The sequence below is a fragment of the Saimiri boliviensis genome, chromosome 9 (assembly GCF_048565385.1).
Source record: "Saimiri boliviensis isolate mSaiBol1 chromosome 9, mSaiBol1.pri, whole genome shotgun sequence".
In the NCBI taxonomy this organism is placed as follows: Eukaryota; Metazoa; Chordata; class Mammalia; order Primates; family Cebidae; genus Saimiri; species Saimiri boliviensis.
This window is the reverse complement of record NC_133457.1, coordinates 21,294,436-21,312,021: the sequence shown is the minus strand read 5'-3', so window position 1 is coordinate 21,312,021 and position 17,586 is coordinate 21,294,436. Positions and strand designations below refer to the sequence as shown.

The following is a 17,586-nucleotide window of genomic DNA, read 5'->3' as shown; positions in this document are numbered from 1 at the left end:
GGCTGAGGCAGGAGAATAGCTTGAGCCAGGAGGCGGAGGTTGCAGTGAGTTGAGATCATACCACTGCATCCAATCTGGCCAGCAGGAGTGAAACTCTGTCTCAAAAAGAGGGGAAAAAAAGAAGGTGAAATAAAGATATTTTTGCTTGGAATAAATAAAATGGGATAGGTTAAAGTAGAATGAAACAAACTAAAGATGCATTTTAACGGGTTAAGTTAAAGGTGTAATTTGTAGAGGAACAACTGAAAATAATACAAGGTGATACCGATTTAAAACCAATAAAGAAATTAAAATGTAATGCTAAAAAGTATACACTACACACAACTGCCAAGAAACTTACTCTTTTCAAGTGCACCAAATGTAGAACACTAAAAGAAATCAAAAGATTTCTTATATATTTCAAAAGATTGTCTTACAAAGCATACTTTCTGAATACAACAGAATGAAATTAAAATTCATCAACAATAAAACATCTACATATGCTCAAAATATATAACAATTAAAAGTAGTGCTTACAGAAAATTTATAGCCTTAAATGTTTTTACTAGAAAAAAAGATCTACACTAATAATCAAGTTTCCTCCTATAGTAGCTATAAAAAGATCAAAGTAAACCTAAAGTGAGAATAAGGGGAAAACAGAGAAAAAATGATGAAAAAGAAAACAAATGGACTACAGAGAAACAATAAGATTCTGTGTTTTTCAAAGAACGAACACTATTAATTTTGATAAATCACCTTTAAAACTCAACTGCTTTGTAGTATAATAATCATACTATACTATATACTGTTGGTATGGATGAAATAACAGATACATAGATAAATAAAACAGAATGCGAAGACCAGAAAAGGACCCATATATATTATATATATATATATATATATATATATATATATATGAAATTCATTTTTGCTCAATCATCAAGGCATCAATGGTATTCAATCAAAATGGCAAAGTGTTTTAAAAGATGGCACTGAAATAAATGGCATCTCTATCCCTACCTGATATCATAACTCAAAATGGATCATAGACATAAATTTAGAAATTAAGCCTATAAAACTACTAGAAGAAAATCTTTGTGACCATGAGGTAGCCAAGGTTTTTAATAAGCATTAATATGAAAAAACCTGATAAGTTACAATTTATTAAAAGTAATAGCTTTTTAAATTGTTAGGTTGCAAGTAGGGGGAAAAAAAGTAATAGCTTTTGTTCCTAAAAAAAAACACATTTAAAATTAGAGTTAAAAAAATTTTTTTTTTTTTGAGACAGAGTTTCACTGTTGTCACCCAGGCTGGAGTGTAACGGTGTGATCTTGGCTCACTGCAACCTCTGGCTCCTGGGTTCAAGCAATTCTCCTGTCTCAGCCTCCCAAGTACCTGGGATTACAGGCACCCACCACCATGCCCAATTAATTTTTGTATTTTTCGTAGAGATGAGGTTTCACCACCTTGGCCAGGCTGGTCTTGAACTCCTGACATAGGTGATCCATCCACCTAGGCCTCCCAAAGTGCTGGGATTACAGGCGTGAGCCACCGCAACTGGCCTAGAGTAAAATTTTAAATGGGCAAAAGATTTGGTTCAAGGTAAGGAAGTAGAACACATTTGCGCTACTGCCTGTAACAACCAAAACAAGCAACAAGACGGGAAAAAAAATCCAAAATGTATTTTTTTAATGTTGTGCAAGATTGTGCAAAACCCTAGAAATTAGGCAACAAAAAATAGTAACTCCTGAGAGTCAAGAAGCAAATGCATGAAGGCCTGTAATTACAGATCCCAGAGGAAAAAGGAAAACTCAAGTAGAGCATGGGAAATTCCTTGATTTGCAGAGTGAGAGCTGACAGTCCAGAGAGAACAAAGTAGTTAGAGTTCACAAGACAGAGTATAGCAAAGGAGAGAGCAACGCAGAGACAGATCTGGGAAATCTTTGAATAGTCAGCAAAGTACTAATTTGTGCATGCCTATAAAGGCATAAGAAAACACAACTTCAAAGAATTGAAGATCACTGCCTGGTCATCATACAATGTGGGAAATACTGCCCATTCCAACAAGCCAGACAGGAAAGACTCATAAGGCACAGGTTAAAATACCCAGGACATTTATACTTCAATTGTGGGGAACAGTTAGCACTACACTAAGCTCTACTCTACACCTATCAAACAAATCATAAAAACAAGACTTAAGGGCACAAAACTGTTTCCAAGGAACTTAGCTGCATCTCAGAACAAAGGTTAAGAATATTCATAAGACTGAAAAACTATATAGACAAATCCAGTATAATGGTTGGAGATTTCCAATATTCTCTCAATGTTTGATGGAACCAGTGGGCAGATAATCAGAAAGGACACAGTAGATGTTAACTTCGCCATCAACCTATCTGACCCAACTGACACTTAGAGAACATGCCATGTAAGAACAGCAGAACACAAAACTTATTCAAGCCATTTATCAAATTAGAGCTATTCTGAGCCATAAAAGAAGTTTAAACATATTTAAAAGGATTCGAATTATACAAAGTATGCTTTTTGGCACAATGAAAGCAAATTAGAAATAGGTTACAAAAAGACATCTACAAACTCTTCCAAAATTTGGAAACTACATGCCATGCTTCTAAATAACCCATGGAGAAAGAACAAATCAAAGGAAAACTAGACATTATTTAACCTGGATGAAACAAAAACATACCAGAATTTGTGAGATGGTGCTAACAAAATACATGTATAGTACTAAATGCCTACATGAGAAAAGCTGAAAGGTTGCAACTGAAAGGTTTCAGTTTGTATCCTAAGAAACCAGGAAAAAAGGAGAATTAAATCCAAAGCATGCAGTAAAAAGAAAAGAAAACAGTTCAGAGTAGAAAGCAATGAAATAGAATGAAGAAACACTACAGAGAAAAATCAATGAAATCAAAAGTTGTTTCTTTAAGCACATCAACAAAACTGACAAATTTCTAGCCAAACTAATGAGGAAAAGAAAAACAGAAACAACAAATTATTAATATAAGAAATAAAAGCAGTGGCATCAGTATAGACTCTACAGATACTAAAAGGATAAAATGAGAACATCCTACACAGCTTGGTAAGTATAAATTCAACACCTTAGGTAACATGAACCAACTCCTGAAAAGACACAAACTATCAAAACTCACTCAAGAAGAAACTGATAAGCAATTTGATAAGAAACTGAGTAGCAATTAATCTACTGACGAAAGTGATTTGTAGTTAAAAACCATTCCACAAAGAAAAATCCAGGCTCAAATGGTTTCATGCCTACATTTTATCAAACATTTAACAATTAAATAATACAAATTCTCCATACAGTCCTTTAAAAAACTGAAAAGGAAGTATTTCCCAACTCATTCTTTGAGCCAGGATTACCCTGTCACCAAACACAGAAAAAGAAATTGTAAGAAAATAAGACTGCAAACCAACATTCTTCATAAAACAGATGCAAACATTCTAAACACAGTATTAGCAAATCAAATGCGACAATACATAAAAAAGATAATAAATCATGACCAAGTAGAGTTGCTTTTTTTGTTTGTTTGTTTGTTTTGGAGATGTAGTTTCACTCTTGTTGCCCATGCTGGAGTGCAATTGCATGAGTTGGGCTCACTGCAACCTCCACTTCTCAGGTTCAAGAAATTCTCCTGCCTCAGCCTCCCAAGTAGCTGGGATTATAGGCGTGCATCACCATGCCCAGCTAATTTTTTCTATTTTTAGTAGAGACGGGTTTTGCCATGTTGATCAGGCTGGTCTCAAACTCCTGACCTCAAGTGATCCACCTGCCTCGATCTCCCAAAATGCTGGGATTATAGGCATGAGCCACAGTGCCTGGCCTGGTGTTTTATACTAGAAATGCAATAGTGTTTCATGTTCAAAACTCAATCAATGTAGTCCCCATATTAACAATTTAAAAAGAAAAGCAGTATAATCATTTCAATAGTCACAGAGAAAGCATTTGACGAAATAAAACTATTGCCTGAAAAGATTCTCAGCACCTTTTTTAGCGCCATCTGCTCGTAGTGCCGCCTCCTGCTCCTCCAACCCCCACTGCCACCCTAAGTCACTGCCTGCAAAGCTCCGGCCACTTGGCTCCCCATACTAGCTGCCAATATTTGCAGCTCTTACAACATGGCAGACATTCACAGCAAAGAACAGTCTGAACTTGATCAAGATGTGGGCGATGTTGAAGAAATAGAAGAAGAAGAAACTGGTGAAGAAACAAAAATCAAAGCATGTCAGCTAACTGTTCAGATGATGCAAAATTCTCAGATTCTTGCAGCCCTTCAAGAAAGACTTGATGGTCTGGTAGAAATACCAACAGGATACAGTGAAAGCCTGCCTAGGGTAGTTAAAAGACAAGTGAGGCTGGGTGTGGTGGCTCATGCCCACAATCCCAGCACTTTGGGAGGCAGGGGTGGGTGGATCACCTGAGGTTGGGAGTTCAAGACCAGCCTGATCAACATGGAGAAACCCCATCTCTACGAAAAATACAAAATTAGCCGGGTGTGGTGGTACATGCCTGTAATCCCAGCTACTCGGGAGGCTTAGGCAGGAGAATTGCTTAAACCTAGGAGGCAGAAGTTGCAGTGAGCTGGAATCCAGCTGCTGCACTACAGCCTGGGCAACAAGAGCCAAACTCTGCTTCCAAAAAACAAAAAACAAAAAACACAAGTGAATGCTCTCAAAAACCTGCAAGTTAAATGTGCACAGAGAGAAGCCAATTTTATGAGGAAGTTCATGATCTTGAAAGAAAATATGCTGTTCTCTACCAGCCACTATTTGGTAAGTGATGTGAGATTAATGTAATTTATGAACCTATGGAAGACGAAAGTGAATGGAAACCAGATGAAGATGAGATTTCAGAAAAGTCGAAAGAAAAGGCCAAGACTGAAGATGAGAAAAAGGATGAAGAAAAAGATCCCAAAGGAATTCCTGAATTTTGGTTAACTGCTTTTAAGAATATTGACTTGCTCAGTGATATGGTTCAGGAATATGATGAACCTATTCTGAAGCACTTGAAAGATATTAAAGTAGCCAGCCTATGAGTTTTGTCTTAGATTTCACTTTGAACCGAATGAATATTTTACAATGAAGTGCTGACAAAGACATAGAGGATGATGTCAGAACCAGATTATTCTGACCTCTTTTCTTTTGAAGGACCCAAAATTATGGGTTGTACAGGGTGCCAGATAGATTGGAAAGAAGAATGTCACTTTGAAATTATTAAGCAGCAGAAACACAAGGGACGTGGGACATTTCATACTGTGACTAAAACAGTTTCCAATGACTTTCTTTAATTTCCTTGCCCCTCCTGAAGTTCCTGAGAGTGGAGACTTGGATGATGCTGCAGAAGCTATCCTTGCTGCAGACTCCGAAATCGGTCACTTTTTACATGAGTGTATAATCCCAAGATCAGTGCTATACTTCACTGGAGAAGCTACTGGTGATGGTGATGATGATGATGGTGATGATGATGATGATGATGATGATGATAAATGAGGTAAAGAAGTGAATGAAGAAGGGGAAAAAGAAGGAGATGAGGAAAATGATTCAGACTGTGACCCAAGAAAGATCAACAGCCAGCAGAGTGCAAGCAGAAGTGAGGCAGAATGATCCACCTTCTGCTTCCCTGGAAAAGATGAATTTACATCATTTGACAAGCCTATTTTCAAGTTATTTGTTGTTTGTTTGCTTGTTTTTGTTTTTGCAGCCTAAAATAAATATTTCAAGTACAATTTTAGTTCTTATAAGGTAATGCCTTAATTGTGTACCAATTCGGGTAGAAGCAGAGGCCCAGCTTGAATTAAGGGTTATACTCAGTTTTTACCACATTATTAAAGAAGGTACCAGTTTTGGAAAGAGATACTATACTAATAAGCAAGTGTGAAGGGAGGAGGAGAAGGAGAGGGAGGAGAGGGAGGAGAGGGAGGAGAGGGAGGAGAGGGAGGAGAGGGAGGAGAGGGAGGAGAAGGAGGAGAGGAAGGAGAGGGAAGAGCGGGAGGAGGAGGAGGAGGGGGAGGAGGGGGGAGGGGGAGGAGGGGGGAGGAGGGGGAGGAGGGGGGAGGAGGGGGGAGGAGGGGGAGGAGGGGTAGGAGGAGGGGGGGAGGGGGGAGGAGGAGGGGGGAGAAGGGGGAGGAGGAGGAGAAGGATGGGGAGGAGGGGGAGGAGGAGGAGGGGGAGGAGGAGGGGGAGAGGGAGGAGGAGGGGGAGGAGGAGGAGGAGGAGGGGGAGGAGGAGGGGGGAGGAGGAGGGGGAGGAGGAGGGGGGCAGAGAGGGGGGGAGGAGGAGGAGGGGGGGAGGAGGGGGGGGAGGAGGGGGGGAGGAGGAGGAGGAGGAGGAGGGGGAGGAGGGGGGAGGAGGGGGGGAGGAGGAGGGGGGAGGAGGAGGGGGAGGAGGAGGGGGAGGAGGAGGGGGGAGGAGGAGGAGGGGGAGGAGGAGGAGGAGGGGGGAGGAGGAGGGGGAGGAAGGGGGGGAAGAGATCTTAAGTGATTTGATGCTTTAAAAAAAATTAAAGTCATTTTCTTTGGGTTAGAGCTACAGAGAAAACCCCAAACGTCTGTGGTTTCTTCTAATTCTCACTGCTTAAAGTATGAGTATGTCACTTAACTCATGCTTCTGTTTGCCATGTACTAAAATGGATAGTGCTGTTTACTTAACTGCCTCATGGACGTGTTAAGGCATTATTGAGTTGAATCTCATAAAATCTTTCTCAATCTCATTAAAAGCTCAAAATTTTGGGCCTATTTGTACCGCTAGTGTGACATTCAGCATTTTGTTCATTCCATGCTTTGATAACTAAACTGGAAAACAAAAATTAGGTACCTCTGTTCTGGATCTGGACAGGCAGCACCCTTATAGATCTTTGTGTGGCTCTTATTTTTATAGATGTGGATGGATGCACAATTTCGGAGGTCCAAGCACTTTTTACAAATATTTTTGATGACTATTGTAGTAAATACTACAGAGATAGCACTATAGTATTGTAGTCATGAAACTGAAGTGGAAATAAGACTATTTTTGACAAAAGATGCCATTAAATTTCAGGTTATAGAGACACATTTACAATACCCAAGGCTAATTAGTTAATTTCGGGTTGAACTCCGTTTTTAGGACAGTGAGGGTGGTCTACTGGATTGTCATTAAAGGAAGGTCTAGATTTCCTGCTCTTAATAAAATTACACTGAATTTCTTTTTAGAGGTAATGAAAACTTCTTTTTTGAGAAGTCAGTGTTAAGGTCTTGGAGTGTGAACATACCATTTCCAGTGCTATCCATGTCTCTCCTGAGATTTTAACTTACTACTATAAATACTTAACCAATTCTAACAGTTTTTTCTCTTCATTTTCAAAATGATTTTCTTTGCTTTGATTAGACACTGTTTTTTGGGGGAGATGGGGGTAACCATAGTTCATTTAAATGCAGCTTTTTCTGAACTTTAAAGATAGAATCCCATTTTTAATGGACGGAAGTAGCAAACTCATCTTCTTCATTCTTTTAGGAAATAGCTATTGCCATTGCCAAAGTGAAGGTGTAGATAATACCTAGTCTTGTCATTTAATGGGGATGTGGTTTGCAGAAGAATTTTCTTTATTAAATTGAAGTTTCAAGGGATGTCAGTGTTTATGCCATTTTTCCATTTCCAAAATCATTCCATTCCATTCTAGAAATTTAAAATACGTAACTCGAAATCCTTAATAAAATTTGGATTTAATTTTATAAAATGTGTAAAAAAAATTCTCAGCACACTAGGACTAAAAGAAAACTTCCTCAATCTATCAAAAGGACTCTACAAAAATTATCTCGATAACATCAAAATACTGTAAAAAGACTGAATACTATCTAAGATCATAAGTAAAACATAGATGACCATGCTTACTGCTGCTATTCAATGTTATGTTGGAAGTCTTAGCCTGAGCAATCAGGCAAGGAAAAAACAAAAGTCATCAAGACTGGAAAGAAATAAAACTCTTTATTATAGGGAAAATGATCATATATGTAAAAATTTCAATGAAATTTACCAAAAAAACTATAAGTGAATTTAATGAGATTGCAGGATATAAGGTGAACACACAAAATTCAACTGTATTTATGCATATCAGCAATAAGTAATTTGAAATTGAAATTAAATAAGTTTATAATTTTAGAAATATGAAATACTTCAGGAAATCTCTTAAATGCCAGAGACCTTCTAAAGTATAAGCTACAAAATACTGCTGAACAAAAATTTAAAGACCTAAATAAACACAGACATATACCTTGTTATTGGACTAAAAGATTCAATATTACTAACATGTCAATTCTCCCCAAATTGAACTACAGACTCAATTCAATCCTAATCAAAATAAAAGCAAGATATTTTATAGAAATTGGCAAGATGATTATAAAATTTGTATAGTAATGCAAAGAACTTAAGATAGTCAAAACAACCTTGAAAAGTGAATTAAGTTGAAGAACTAAGAATACACAATTCCAAGGACTTCAGTGGAAAACAACAAAATGTCTAGAAATAAACCCACATATTTGCGAACAACTGATTTTTTAAGAAGATAAAAAGGCAATTCAATAAAGAAAATATAGTCTTTTCAACAAATGATGCATGAAATACTAAATTTTAAATATGCACAAAAAGAAAAATCAAATATTAACCATATTTTATACCATACTCAAAACTACCTCAAATAAACCGTAGACCTACATGTCAAACTTAAAATGATAAAACTGGTAGAAGTAAACAGAAGAAAATCAGTTAGGCAAAGATATCTTAAATCAACACCAAAAACATGATCTATAAAAGAACAAAGAAGTAAACTTGGCTTCCTCAAAACAAAACAAAACAAAAACTCAAAAGACACTACTAATAGATGAAAGAAAAGCTATGGCATGTATCTGTTAAAGTAGCAGTTCCCAACCTTTTTGGCACCAGAAACCAGGTTTCATGAAAGACAATTTTTCCATGGATGGGGCTGGGCAGGGGTGGTATACAGGGCAGGTGTTGCAGAGTGGCAGAAGATGTAGTTTCAGGATGATTCAAGTGCACTGCAATTACTGTGCACTATATTATTACTTTGTCACACATAATGAAATAATTATACAACTCACCATAATGTAGAATCAATGGGAGCTCTGAGTTTGTTTTCCCTAAACTAGACAGTTCCATCTCTGGGTGATGGGAGACAGTGATAGATCCTCAGGCATTAGATTCTCATAACGAGCATGGAACCTAGCTCCCTCGCATGTGCAGTTCACAATAGAGTTCATGCTCCTAAGAGAATCTAATACTGCTACTGATCTGACAGAAGGTGGAGCTCAGGCAGTAATGCAAGTGATGGGGAGTGGCTGTAAATACAAATGAAGCTTCACTTGCCACAACTCCTCTCCTGCTGTGTGGTTCAATTCCTAACAGGCCATTAACCACTTAGGAACCTCTGTGTTAAAGTACTTGAACCCGAAATATATAAAGAACTCTTAAAACTTAGTCATAAGAAAAAAATAACCCACACAAAACAAGCAAAAGATTTAAACACATAACTTTACCAAGGAATATGTAGAGGTGAAAAATAAGAACATAGATACATGTGAAACATGATTAGTTATCAGAGAAACGTAAATTAAAGCCACAATGACGCACCACCATATACCTATTAGAATGTCTAAAATTTAAAAGACTGACCACTCATATAGTTTTGCTAAGGATGTGGAATAACTGGAATACACACACACAGCTAGCAGGATTGTAATATGGCACAACCACTTTGGAAAATAATTTGGCAATATATTAAAAAGTTAAGCATAGAGGGGAGGCAGAGCAGGATAGCTGAGTAGGCGCCTCCAGTGATCATCACCCTGGCAGGAACAGCAAACTGAACAACTATCCACACAAAAATGCACCATCAAAAAATCCAAAAATCAGGCAAGCAATATAATAGTACCCAGTTTTACCACCAAATTAAGGAAAGGCACTGAAGATAATAGGAAAATAGTCTTGAATCACCTACACCACCTTTCCCCTAACCCCCAGCTGCAGCCATGTGGCACAGAGAGAGAATCAGTGTGCTTGAGTGGAGGGGAGCACAGTGACTGTGGGACTTTGGGAACTCAGAGCTACCCTGTAGCAGCAAAAAGCAAAATAAAATAGAACTCAGCCCAGGCCACAGAGGGGGCATTTGGACCAGCCATAGTCAGAGGGGAATTGTCCACCCCAGAGGATGGAATTAGAGTTCTTGCAAGCCCTGTCAACATGGAGTCCTAAAACTTGAGGCAGTCCAGGCCATAAGAACTGTAGTTCCTAGGCAAGACTCAATGCTATGCTGGGCTCAGAGCCAGTGTACTTGAAATGCATGCAACCTGGTAAGACACAAGCCAGGACGCCCAAGGGAGTGCTTGGGTCACTCCTCCCCTAATTCCAGGCAGAACAGGTACAGCTCTGGGGGAGACTCCTTACTGCTTGAGGAGATGAGATGGGAAAGTAAAGAGGACTTTGTTTTGCAACTTAGACACCAGCTCGGCCACAGCAGAATATGCCATCAGGCAAAATTCTGAGGCCCCCATTCCAGGTTGTAGCTCGAGGATGACATTTCTAGACACACCCTGAGCAGGAAGAGAAACTGCTGCCTTGAAGGGAAAAACCTAGTCCTGGCAAGATTCATCACCTGTTAACTAAAGAGCCCTTGGGCCCTAAATAACCAGCAGTGGTATCCAGGGAGTACTTGCTACTGGTCTTGGGTGAGATTCAGAGCCAAGCTGGCTTGCGGTGTAACCCAGCACATTCTGAGCTGTGGTGGCTACTGGAAGAGACTCTTTTTCCCTAAGAAAAGGAGAAGACGAGGTATAAAGAGGACTTTGTCTTGCAGTCTGGCTGCCAACTCAGACACACTGGAGGAGAGCACCAAGTGCACACCTGGGGTTCCCAATTCCAGGCCTTGGATCCTGGATGGCACTACTGGACCTGCCTTGGGCCATAGGGGACCCAACATACCTGAAGAGAGAGACCCAGACCTGGCAACATTCATCACAAGCTACTGAAATAACCCTTGAACCTTGAGTGAACATCAGTGATAGCCAGGCAATAGTCACCATGGGTTTGCAGCAGTGAGAGACTCCTCAACTAGAGAAAAGGGGAAGAAAGAAAAAGGATTTTGACTTGCAGCTTAGGTGCCAGCTCAGCCACTGTAGAACAGAGAACTAGTTTGATTACTAAGGTTCCTAGCTCCAGGCCCTGGCTCATGGATAGCATCTCTGGACCTGCCTAGGGCTGGGGGGAACTCACTGCCTTGAAGAGATGGACAGAAGCCTGGCTAGACTCACCACCTGTGGCCTGTACAGCCACTGGACTTTGAGTCAACATATGCAGCAGCCAGACAGTGATCACTGCAGGCCATGTACAAGACCCCGTGCTGTTCTGAGTACAGGTCTGTTCAAGCACAGTCCCCATGCTGTACTGAGTACAGGTCTGTTCAAGCACAGTCCCCATGCTGTACTGAGCACAAGTTTGTTCAAGTAATGGTAGCCACAGGGGTGCTTGTCACCCTTCCCACAGTTCCAGGCAGTTTAGCACAGAGTGAGACACTCTGTTTGGGAGAAAGAAAGGGAAGAGAACAGGAGTCTCTGTGGGACAATCCAAAAAATTCTCCTGCATCTTACCAAAGACCACCAAAGTAATACCTCTACAAGTCTTTAAGAGACACAGCATTACTAGGCTTGGGGTGCTCCTTACTGCACATGCAGCTGCCATGACCAAAAACATAAATCACAACACCCAAGTCCCTATGAATATTTGGAAAGCCTTACCAAGAAGGAGGAATACAAACAAGTCCAGACAGCGAGGACTACAATCATAATGCCCAGACACTGATGAACATTTCAGTGCCCAGAGACTGATGAACATACAGAAGAATCAAAGCATTCCAGAAAAACATGGCCTCAACAAGTGAACTAAACAAGGTACCACTGGCCAATCCTAGAAAGTTAGACATACATAACCTTTCAGACAGAATTCAAAATAGATGTTGTGAGGAAGGTCAACAAAATCCAAGATAACACAGAGAAGAAATTTAGAATCCTATCAGCTAAATTTAACAAAGAGACTGCAACAACTTAAAAGAATCCAGTAGAAAACCTAGAACTGAAAAATGAAACTGACATACTGAAAAATGCATCAGAGTCTATTAACAGCAGAACTGATCAAGTAGAAGAAAGAACTACTGAGCTTGAAGACAAGCTACTTGAAAATACACAGTCAGAAGAGACAAAAAAAAAAAAAGGATTTAAAAAAAAAAGAAAAAAGCACACCTACAATACCCAGAAAATAGCCCCAAAAGGGCAAATCCAAGAGTTGGCCTTAAAGAGGAGGTAGAAAAAGAGACAGAGGTAGAAAGTTTGTTCAGAGGGATAAAAGCAGAGAACTTCCCAAACTTAGAGAAAGATACCAGTATTCAAGAAGAAGAAGGTTATAGAACATCAAGCAGATTTAACCCATAGACTACCTCAAGACATTTAATAATCAAACTCCCAAAGTAAAGGAAGAAAGGGATCCTAAAAGCAGCAAGAGAAAAGAAACAAATAACAGGTAAAGGAGCTCCAATACATCTGATGGAAACCTTACAGGCTGGGAGAGAGTGACACCATATATTTAAAGTGCTGAAGAAAAAAACTTTTATCCTACATTAGGATATCCAGCATAAATATCCTACAAACATGAAGGAGAAATAAAGCTTTCCCATACTAACAAAAACTAAGGGACTTCATCAACACCAGACCTAGCCTACAAAAAACAGCTAAAGGGAGTTATTGAATCTGAAAGAAAAGGCTATTAATGAGCATAAAAAATCATCTGAAGGTTTAAAACACACTGGTAAGAGTAAGTGCAAAGAAAAACACAGAACATTATAACATGTAACTGTGTTGTATAAACTATTCATATCTTGAGTACAAACATTAAAAGATGAACCTATAAAAAATAATAACAACAACCTTCCAAGACATAGACAATATAATAAGCTATCAATAGAAACAAAAAGTTAAAAAGTGAGTGGGGGGATGAAGTTAAGGCATAGAATTTGTATTAGTTTTCTCCTTGCTTATTTCTTTGTTTAGCCAATCAACATTAAGTTGCCATCAGTTTAAAATAATGAATTATATTACTTTCAAACCTCATGTTAACCTCAAATCAAAAAAATACAAGAAACATACAAAAAATAGAAACAAGGAAATAAACTACCAAGGAAAATCACCTTTGTTAAAAGGAAGACAGGAAAGAAGAAAATAAGGAAGAAAATACACAAAACACCTAGAAAACAAATAACAAAATGACCAGAGTAAGTCTCTATTTATCAATAAAAACAATGAATGTAAATTAACCAAACTCTCCAACCAAAAGGCATAGAACAGGCATCCCCAAACTACAGCCCCCACGGGCCGCATGCGGCCCCCTGAGGCCATTTATCCAGCCCCCCACCACACTTCAGGAAGGGGTACCTCTTTCATTGGTGGTCAGTGAGAGGAGCACAGTATGTGGCGGCCCTCCAACGGTCTGAGGGACAGTGAACTGGCCCCCTGTGTAAAAAGTTTGGGGACGCCTGGCATAGAATGTCTGAATGGACATAAACACAATACACAATGAACTGGTGCCTACAAGAAACACACTTTACTTATAAAGACATACTCAGACTGAAAATAAAGGGATGAAAAAAGATATTCCATGCCAATAAAAAAAAAAAAAAAAAAAAAAAAAGAGCAGGAATGCCTAGATGTATATCAGACAAAATTAATTTCAAAACAAAAATTATAACAAGAGACAAACAAGGTCATTATATAATGATAAAGGGGTCAATCCAGCAAAAGAATAAAGCAATTATAAATAAATATGTACCAATCAATGGAACACCCACATATATAAAACAAGTATTATTAGAGCTAAAGAGATAAATAGATTCCAGTACAATAGCTGAAGATTTTAACACCTCAATTTCAGCACTGGACAAATCATCTAGACAGAAAATCAACCAAGAAAATTTGGAGTTATATGCACTATCCAGCAAATGGACCTAACAGATATTTACAGAACATTTTATCTAACAGCTACAGAACACACTTCTCCTCAGCAAATGGATTATTCTCAAGGATACACCATATATTAAGCCACAAAACAAGTTGTAAAAACTTCAAAGACATTAGAATGATATCAATGATATCAAGTATCTTCTCTGACCACAATAAAATAAAACTAAAAATCAATAAGAAGAGAAATTTTGTAAACTATACAAACCACGGAAATTAGATGATATGCTTCTGAATGATGAGTGGGTCAATGAAGAAATTAAGAAGAAAAATGAAAAATATCTCATGAAAAAAATGAAAATGGAAACACAACATACCAAAAATCTATGGGATACAGCAAAAGCAGTATTAAGACAAAAGTTTATAGCAATAAGTACCTACATCAAAAAAGTAGAAAAACTTAAGCTAGTGATATATCATTTTAAAAAAAAGAAAAACAAGAGCAAATCAAACCCCAAATTAGTAGAAGAAATGATTAGAGCAGAAATAAATGAAGTTGAAACAAAAAAAAATGCAAAAAAAAATCTATGAAACAAATAGTTTTCTGAAAAGAAAGAAAATTAACAAACCTTTAGCTAGTCTAAGAGAAAATGAGAGAAGAGCCAGATAAATAAAATTAGAGATGAAAAAGGAGACACTACAACTGATACCACAGAAATTCAAAGGATGATCAAAGGCTACTATGAGAAACTATATGCCAAGAAATTGGAAAACCTAGATAAATTCCTAGACATAAAATCTACTAAGATTGAACCATGAAAAAATACAGAACATGAACAGATCAGTATCAAGTAGTAAGATCAAAATCCTAATAAAAAGTCTCCAAGTAAAGAAAATCCCAAGTCTCAATGGTTTCAATGTTGAATTTACCAAACATGTAAAAAACTTATTCTAATTCTACTCAAATTTTTACAAAAACTAGAGAAAGGAGGAATACTTACATACCCATTCTATGAGGTCATTATTACCCTGATGCCAAAACCATACAAAGACACATCAAAAAAAAGAAAACTAGAGATCAATATCCCTGATAAACATCAATGCAGAAATCCTCAACAAAATAGTAGCAAATTGAATTCCACAACACATTAAAAAGATCATTCATCATGACCAAGTGAGATTTATCCCAGAGATGCAAGAATGGTTCAACATATGCAAATCAATCAATGTGATACATCATATCAACAGAATGAAGGACAAAAACCATATAATCATTTTAATTAATGCTGAAAAAGCATTTGATAAAATTCAACATCCCTTCATAATAAAAACCTTCCAAAATTTGGGTGTAGAAGGAAAATACCTCAATGTAATAAAAGCCATATATGACAGACCCACAGCTAGCATCATACTGAATGGGGAAAAACTGAAAGCCTTTCCTCTAACATCTGGAATAAGACAAGGATGCACACACATTCACCACTGTTACTGAACACAGCTGTAGACTTCTTAGCTAGAACAATCAAACAAGAAAAGAAAATAAAGGGCACCTAAATTGTAATGGGAAACGTCAAATTATCCTTGTTTGCAGATGATATGATCTTATATTTGGAATAACCTAAAGAATGCACCAAAAAACTATAACTGAGGAACAAATTCAGTAAAACTGCATGACATAAAATCAACATACAAAAATCAGTAGCATTTCTACATGCCAACAGTGAAAAATCTGAAAAAGAAATCAAGAAAGTAATCCCATTTACAATAGCCACAAACAAAATTAAATACTTAGGAATTAATGTAATCAAAAAACAAAGATAACTACAATGAAAACCATAAAACATTGGTGAAAGAAACTGAAAAGGATACAACAAAATAGAAAGATATTTCATGTTTATGGATTGGAAAAATCAATATTGTTAAAATGTCCGTAATACCCAAAGCAATCTACAGATTCAATGCAATCCCTATTAAAATAGCAATGAAATTCTCCAAAGAAATAAAGAAAACCATTCTAAAATTTATATCAAACCACAAACAACCCAGAATATCCAAAGTCACACTGAGCAAAAAGAACAAAACTGGAGGAATTACATAACCTCACTTTAATAATACTATAGAGCTATACTAACCAAAACAGCATGGTACTGGCATAGAAACAGACACATAGACCAATGGACCACAACAGAGAACCCAAAAACAAATTCACACACCTACATTGATCTCATTTTTGACAGAGGTGTCATGAAAATATACTGAAGAAAGGACAGTCCTGGGAAAACTGGATATCCATATGCAGAAGAATGAAACTAAACCCCTATCTCCCACCATATGCAAAAAACAGATCAAAATGGACGAAAGACTTAAATCTAAGACCTCAAACCATGAAGCTACTACAAGAAAACTTTGGAGAAACTCTCCAGGACATTTTTCTGGGCAAAGATTTCTTGAGTAATACCCTGCAAGCACAAGCAACCAAAGCAAACATAGACAAATGGTATGACATCAAGTTAAAAAGCTCCTTCACAGCAAAGGAATGAAAGGGGCTAGTGGATATAGCACCTTCAACTGAAATATCCAGGTAGTTTCATTGGGACTGATCAGAAAAACAATTCAACTCATGAAAAATGAAAAAAAGCAGAAGGGGTGATGACCAACCTGGGAGTGACACAGAGCCAAGGGAACACCTACCCACAGCCAAGGGAAGTGGTGCATTCAGGCAGGCAATAGGTCAGTACTGCCCTAGGACAAAGCGTCCAGAGGAAGAGGCAGGTTGCTATCTTTGTTGTTGGCAGCCTTCACAGGCTTCATTGGTGATATCTCCAGGTAGAGGAAGAACTGAGGCAACTAGGGTCTGAAACAGAACCCCTGTAGACCACAGAAACCCTACAGAAGAGTGGCGAGACTGTTAAAAAAAAAATAAAACAGAAAAAAACAACAAAGAAAAAACACAAAACCCCATCGAAAGGTCAGCAACCTCAAAAATTGAAGGTAGATAAGCTCACAAAGATAAGGAAGATTCAGTGCAAAACACTGAAAACTCAAAAAGCCAGATTGGCCCTTTTCTCCAAATGTCCACAACACTTCTCCAGCAAGACTCAGAGCTGAGCTGAGGTTAAGATGGCTGACATAATGGAAGTAGGCTTCAAAAGGTGGATAATAGCAAACTTTGCTGAGCTAAAGGAGCATGCTGTAATGAATGCAAAGAAGTTAAGAATCAGTATAAAACAATACAGGAGCTGACAGCCAGTTAGAGAGGAACATAACTGACCTGTTAGAACTGGAAAACATGGTATAATCTCACAATGCAATCACAGTATTAACAGCAGAATGGACCAAGTAGCGTATAAAACCTCGGAGCAAATCTCAGGGCTGGAAGAAGGGCTTTCTGAATTAAGACAGGCATACAAGAATAGAGAAAAAAGAATGAAAAGGAATGAACAATCCTCTGAGATATATGGGATTACACAGAATCTATGAATGATCAGGGTACCTGAAAGTGAGTGAATGAATGGAACAAGCTGGAAAACATACTTCAGGATATTATCCAGGAGACATTCCCCAATCTAGCAAGATAGGCCAACATTCAAAT

The 17,586-nt window shown here is 38.0% G+C and overlaps 1 protein-coding gene and 1 pseudogene across 1 annotated transcript in view; one reads left to right on the top strand and one right to left on the bottom strand.

Moving 5' to 3' along the window:
• Window positions 1–17,586, bottom strand: part of RSRC1 (arginine and serine rich coiled-coil 1) — a 400,525-nt gene that overhangs the window by 250,452 nt on the left and 132,487 nt on the right. The window lies entirely within an intron of this gene.
• On the top strand, window positions 4,114–5,722 carry LOC101038617 (nucleosome assembly protein 1-like 1; annotated as a pseudogene).